The 5,325-nt window shown below is 43.4% G+C and overlaps 1 long non-coding RNA gene across 1 annotated transcript in view; it reads left to right on the top strand.

Moving 5' to 3' along the window:
* Positions 1 to 5,325, top strand: part of LOC147998599 (uncharacterized) — a 40,803-nt gene that overhangs the window by 5,944 nt on the left and 29,534 nt on the right. The gene's annotated exons all lie outside the window — the stretch shown is intronic.

Genomic DNA, 5,325 nt, shown 5'->3' with positions numbered 1-5,325 from the left:
ATTCAGGAACCCTTTTGTCTGCAAGCAGAAACAATGTCTCAATCCAGCCCCCAGCACACTCATAACCTCCCTCAACCGCCTCAACCGTCCAGTCTGCGTAACCTCCGTTCATAGGTCCACGTCACTATCGTCATGGTGCGCCTGCGCAGCTCTCACGATGGGGCGTGGCTTACTTTCAGGCAGCAGTCCCGGGCGCCATCTTGGGATTGCCGCTACACCCGCTCCAACAAAAACCAACTGGGTTCTGGGTACAAGATGGCTTGACAAAGATTTCCTTTGACATCCTAAATCCCACCCCCCCAAAATGTTTCATTTTAAAGCGATCCTTGCACAACGGACAGGGCAAATGAGGGCGGATGGTGGCTCTTGACATCGTGGAGCTGGAATGAGTTGATAAATGACCCACGACCCAGGCAGCCTCATGGAAGTCAGTGAAAACGGGTGCCAGAGAGAGTGGGCGCTGGGCGCTAGAGAGCCCATGAGAATAGAGAGGGTTCAAAACAGGACAGACTCCCAGGAAGGATGAGAACCTGAGAGGCTGACTGAAGAAAGAGCAAATGGAGAGCCACAAGTCCATTCGGTCCCTATCTCCACCTCGATTGACTCCCAGACAGGAAGTGTGGCATAAGTTAGATCAGAAATAAAAACGGGAGACATGGTTGGCACAGAAAAAGATGGTTGAATCAACTGTGGACTTCTGGATGTTGGCACCTGACAGCTCATGGAAGTGGGACTTCTTAATACCATTGCTGGCTAGGATCTTAAAGAAGAGAAAACACACATGCCCGTGCATGCACATACATGCATGTGCACACACACACACACACACACAGACAAATCAGTTTTTTTAATAATAAGGTTCTTACCCATTATCAATGATAATTATCAATTATCAAAGCAAACCTTTGGAAACAGTTGGCACCCACCATGCTCCCATTATGCCTAATTATTTGGCGCCGAAGTGTCCAAGCATTTGTTAAACACCCTGTCTGTAATGTTAACTTTCATAATTTATTGGCTTCATCCTCACGAATTAATTGAGCTTTCTTTAACATCTTCAAATACTCATGGATCCGGTGACTGATCATCATGGTGTCGTCAGAATACATTAAGAAAAATTTGACGTGAAAGAAAGGAGTCTCCAAAAGGCCTAATCAATGCTGACAAACACATGGGGGAAGTTCTCTGCTTCCTGAGACTGGCATCAGATAAGGGTAAAGCCAATATTCGCAGTCTAAAGCAAAATTAAGACCTTTGAAGCAAATGAAAAGGTGTAGCCTAATGTGAAAGAAAAACTGGGGTCTAAAGATATTGTGTGGGTCCCAAGAGCTAACAGAATTCTAAATTTAATCTATTATGGAATTTTAAGTCACAGGGGCTAATAATGTTCTGCTCAATAGGATATGTGCTATTTAATAACACAAAGAATGATAAAAATGCATCATCCCTTCAATTACTAAAGACACTTTCTTCTTCCCTAGCATAAACATTTAGGGTCCAAAACTCACCCGTGGCATAGAATTATAAATCTCTATATTCTCAAAGGAAGAGGAGGGGGAGGAGGAGGGGAAGGAGGAGGGGGAGGAGGAGGGGGGAGGAGGAGGAGGAGGAGGGGGAGGAGTAGAGGGAGACGGAGAGGGAGAGGAGGGAGAGGGAGAGAGAAGGAGGAGAAGGAGAAGGAGAAAAAGAAGGAGGAGGAGGGAGAGGAGGAGGGAAAAAAGAAAAGAAAAGAAAAGAAAGAAAAAGAAAAAACCCATCAGTCAGAACTACCTCCAAAATTGACAGGATCATCTCCAAGTTCCAGGAAGAGGATCAGCTGCACTACATAGCAAGTTCAAGGCCTGACTGAGCCAAAGGAAGAAAAACGGTTGACCGGAAGAGAATACAGCCATGATTCGGACAAGACAGATTCACAAGAGTAGGTATAGAGTTATGTGGGGAGAGAAGGAGACAGACAGACAGACAGACAGACAGACAGACAGACAGACAGAGCAGAAAACTACTGGGAGACAAAGATGAAGGAAGAGACTTCACAAGAGTCAGAAAATGCACACTAACTGTGAAAAGCCCTAGTAATGTTTACAGCTGTCTTCCCAACAATAATAAAAACCAGAAGGCAACTGAGTGACATCTTTGAAAGAACACAGTAATTCGCAACCGTAAATACACTAGGGGAGAGAACTCGCTCCATGTGGATGTTAACTGACAGCCTGAACGTTTGTTCTTGGCTTAACAGTAAAGTAAGAAACCATCAAAGAAACGAAGGTAGGAAGGAGAAATGAGATCCGATCCTATCAAAAGTATAAATTCGTAGTTTTATGTAAAATTAAGTCCAACAAAAGCTGGAAGCTATTTCTTGAACGGATGAATAGTTGTCACAACCAAAAACTGATGATCCTGCATTATCGTGTGTAAAGGTGTGCGCACGATTCACACCCAAGCAAAACTAGGTGTTTAATAACTATAAAAACTTGCAATGCTCATTAATAGAAAAAAAACAAATAAGCAAAAAACACTTATGGAATGTTTTAGATATTCAATGACCAGCGTTTACGATTTAAAAAAATTTTTCTGAAAAGATTGCTAATAATTACTCCCTTCACACTGTTGGTACGAGTGTAAACTCCTGGTTTCTTTATGGAGGGCAACTGGATGCTATACAGAAAAAAATACACATATATAGTTTTTTGCATCAAATTTTGCTCCAGTAATTTCATTTCTAGGCCAACACACTTAGCCAAACATTAAAAAGGTAGACAAGAGGTTCAACTCGAACATTTATAACATTTTATAGGAGTAAGACTTGAGAAATGCCTGAAAATGTCAACAATAAAGGGAATCATTCAAATAGTAAAATATGCAATAAATATTAGGTAGTCACATGTGCTGTGAAATGAATATATATATACATATATATACATACATATATATGTGCAATCAAGTGTGAATGGCAAAGAAAATATTTCTAGAGTACATATCAAGTTGTGTGAACTGTCGTAGTATCTACCATCACAAGCTGTACATATCCTTTCTTGATTTATATATCTTTTTGTCTTTTCTTGACCTCAGTGACCTTGCAGGTTTAACAGAGTCCCAGAGGGACAGCGTGGCCAGCAAACAGTTGGCTGATGAAAGGTTTGAGAGAATCTTGAGCAGGGGAAACAATGAGACCAGGAAGACTCTTTAATGACTCTGCTCAAATCCCATAGTCCTGTGGGAAGGACACCTAGGAAGTCCCAGAAAAGACATGGGTGTGTCTACTATGTGCGATAGGTTATTTCTCTGTGGCGGGGAAATGAGCTAATTCAAACTAGATTAGATTATACTAAAGGCAGGTTTATTGGGAAGCTGCTCTCTGGCAAGTTCACTGGCCCCAAGGATTGAGGCCAAGGGAGTTTGCAAAAGAGAAAGGGCATGGGGCAGGTGTGGAGAGAGAGAGAGAGAGAGAGAGAGAGAGAGAGAGAGAGAGAGAGAGAGAGAGAGAGAGAGAGAGAGAGAGAGAACGTGCAAAATGTCTGGATTACATGGGAAGAACCGTTGGAAAGTTCAGGGTTGGGGGCGGGGTATGCCGGGTAGGGACTGAGGGATGCTGGGAGAACTTGGAGACCAGGTTGCTTTCATATGTAAAATATGCAGCTCAGTCCCTTGTCCTGGTCCAAAACCAAATTCTGTGTTTTCTTGTATTTCCTTTAATATGAATGACTTTGGTGAAGAAAAGCGACTTCTGGACTTGGCATGAGGCAGACATAGCTCTGAAATTTAGCCCTGTTGCTCATTCCGATGAAGAATCCTTGTAAAGGGATTCAGAGTATCCCTGCCACCTACCTATGCCCCAGGAAGACTGGGTCCATGCCTACTCACAGTCTACTCTGGTTAGGTTTTGTCAAATGACACAAACTAGTGACACCTGGGAAGAGAGAAACTAAACTGAGGAGTCGGAAGAATCTCCATCAAGTTGGCCTGTGGGAGTCTCTGGGGCTGTTGTAGCCCTGAACTGCACCGGAATCTGTGGTCTTCCATATCCTCTGCGTCAGCTCCTCCTGACTCCTGCACTGACTTGCCCTGAGTGACGGAGTATGACCTGCTCCGGTAGCAACAAAAGGCAAACTAAGATCGTCACCAAGCAAGGTCCTCTAGCTCACGTTTTCTTAAACATGGTCCATTCATTCCACCCCACATCTAGGCGGTAGGATAGCTTGTACAGAAAAACAACAAGACACGAGATTAAACGTTTCTTAACTGGGTCTCCGAAAATACAGTTTACTCACACTCTTGACTGTGCAGATATTATTTGTAGCGTCATTTTAGGCACACCAGTTAAATCTGGATCAAAACTCTGGGGCAGAGGATCCAACTCAAACAGCATTACCTCATACACGTTTCTGTTGCTAGGATACCAACTCCCATTCCCTATCTCAGTAGTGAAGCCGTTTTTAAAAAATCTATTAAAGAGAGAGGGAGAGAGCAAGAGTGAGAAAGCGAGAGAGCGAGAGAGCAAGAGAGAGCGAGAGAGAGCGAGAGAGAGAAAGAGAGAGAGAGAGAGAGAGAGAGAGAGAGAGAGAGAGAGAGAGAGAGAGAGAATGGCCATACCATCCCTCTGGGAGTCTGTTAAACCTGAAAGGTTACTAAAATCCAGAAAAAGACTCCAGAAATGCCGCTTGAGGTAGATACTGTGATAGTTCCCACAACTCAACAAATATTCTACAATTTTTTTTTAACCTCAGTGCGGGAATACCATGCTTGCTTGTTTATATTTTTCCCTTACAACACATTATTGCTTGGTTTCGGACTGGGACAAGGGATTCAGGTGCATATTTTACAAATCAAGGCAGACCTGACCTCCAGGTTCTCCCAGCATCCCTCAGTCCCTACTTGGCATGCCCTGCCCCCAACCCTGAACTTTCCATCCCAGGGGCTGGGCTGCCCTTCTCCCAGAGACTCTTCCCTATATAATCCAGGGATCTCTCTCTCTCTCTCTCTCTCTCTCTCTCTCTCTCTCTCTCTCTCTCTCTCTCTCCCCCCCCCCTCTCTCTCTCTCTCCCCCTCCCCCCTCTCCTCCCTCCCCCTCCCCTATCAATTATGACTACCTTATATTTATTGCATACTCTACTATCCAAATGATTCTTTTACTATTGAAAATTTTGAGGCATTTCTCAAATCTTTCTCATATAAAAAAACCTGTTATGAATGTTGGACCTTTTGTTTATTTGATTATTGGCTAAGTGTGCGTTCCTAGAAATGGAATTAGTGAAGAAATACACCCGCATATATGTGGGACTGGCAAGTTTTATTTTTTAGAAGCTTATAGTTGGTGGGTGTCCTTTT

This window comes from Rattus norvegicus, chromosome 20 (assembly GCF_021556685.1).
Source record: "Rattus norvegicus strain SHRSP/BbbUtx chromosome 20, alternate assembly SHRSP_T2T, whole genome shotgun sequence".
Taxonomy (NCBI): Eukaryota; Metazoa; Chordata; class Mammalia; order Rodentia; family Muridae; genus Rattus; species Rattus norvegicus.
This window is presented reverse-complemented; position numbering and strand designations above follow the sequence as displayed.